This window comes from Poecilia formosa, unplaced genomic scaffold, assembly GCF_000485575.1.
Source record: "Poecilia formosa unplaced genomic scaffold, Poecilia_formosa-5.1.2 Scaffold3802, whole genome shotgun sequence".
Lineage (NCBI taxonomy): Eukaryota > Metazoa > Chordata > Actinopteri > Cyprinodontiformes > Poeciliidae > Poecilia > Poecilia formosa.
Window position 1 is genome coordinate 1 of NW_006803741.1, and position 1142 is coordinate 1142.

At 38.8% G+C, this 1142-nt stretch overlaps 2 long non-coding RNA genes across 2 annotated transcripts; both read right to left on the reverse strand.

Annotated features, from left to right (window-relative positions):
- Positions 1 to 32: 32 nt before the first annotated feature.
- Positions 33 to 650, reverse strand: LOC107835534 (uncharacterized). Its single transcript, XR_001661316.1, has 2 exons — positions 533 to 650; positions 33 to 215 (listed from the first exon to the last, which is right to left on the reverse strand). It is a non-coding gene; the product is annotated as an uncharacterized LOC107835534 (long non-coding RNA).
- A 6-nt stretch (positions 651 to 656) lies between these two features.
- On the reverse strand, positions 657 to 1136 carry LOC107835533 (uncharacterized). Its single transcript, XR_001661315.1, has 2 exons — positions 1025 to 1136; positions 657 to 750 (listed from the first exon to the last, which is right to left on the reverse strand). It is a non-coding gene; the product is annotated as an uncharacterized LOC107835533 (long non-coding RNA).
- Positions 1137 to 1142: the final 6 nt, after the last annotated feature.

Below are 1142 nucleotides of genomic sequence, written 5' to 3' on the forward strand. Positions count from 1 at the left end.
TGATTGGCCAGCTAATTAATGCTGGTTCTGTCTGGCTAACTGATTTATTATGTTTTCTCATTGGCTAGTTGATTAATGCTAGATCTGTTTGGGTAGCTAACAGCTGGCAATGATTGGCTAGCTGATTAATTCTTTTTCTGATGAGCTTGCTGATTAATGCTCGTTCTGATTGGCTAGATGATAAATACTTTTTCTGATGAGCTAGCTGATTAATGCTGGTTCTGTTTGGCTAGCAGATTAAATCTAGCTCTGATTGGCTAGCTGATTAATGCTGGTTCTGTTTGGCTAGCTTATTGCTGGCACTGATTGGCAAGCTGATTAATGCTTTTTCTGATAAGCTAGCTGATTAATGTTAGTTCTGATTGGCTAGCTGATTGCTGGCACTGATTGGCTAGCTGTTAATGCTTTTTCTGATAAGCGAGCTGATAAATGTTAGTTCTGATTGGCTAGCTGATTGCTGGCACTGATTGGCTAGCTGATTAATGCTTTTTCTGATAAGCTAGCTGTTTAATGTTAGTTCTGATTGGCTAACTGATTAATGTTTTCTTTTGATTGGCTAGCTAATTAATGCTGGATCTGTTTGGCTAGCTTATTAATGGCACTGATTGGCTACCTCATTAATGCTTTTTCTGATGAGCTAGCTGATTAATGTTTGCTCTCATTGGCTAACTGATTAATGTTTTTTTTTATTGGCTAGCTAATTAATACTGGTTCTGTTTGGCTAGCTAATTGCTGGCAATGATTGGCTACCTGATTAATGCTTTTTGTGATGAGCCAGCTGATTAATATTCACTCTGATTGGCTAGCTGATTAATGCTCGCACTGATTGGCTAGCTGATTAATGCTTGCACTGATTAGCTAGCTGATTAATGCTCGCTCTGATTGGCTAGCTGATTAATGTAGGTTTTCTTTGCTAGCTTATTACTGGCAATGATTGGCTAGCTGATTAATTCTTTTTTTTGATTGGCTAGGTGATTAATGCTGGTTCTGTTTGGCTAGCTTATTGCTGGCATTGATTGGCCACCTGATTAATGCTTTTTCTGATGAGCTAGCTGATTAATGTTCGCTCTGATTGGCTAGCTGATTAATGCTCGTTCTGATTGGCTAGCTGATTAATGCTCGCCCTGATTGGCTAGTTGATT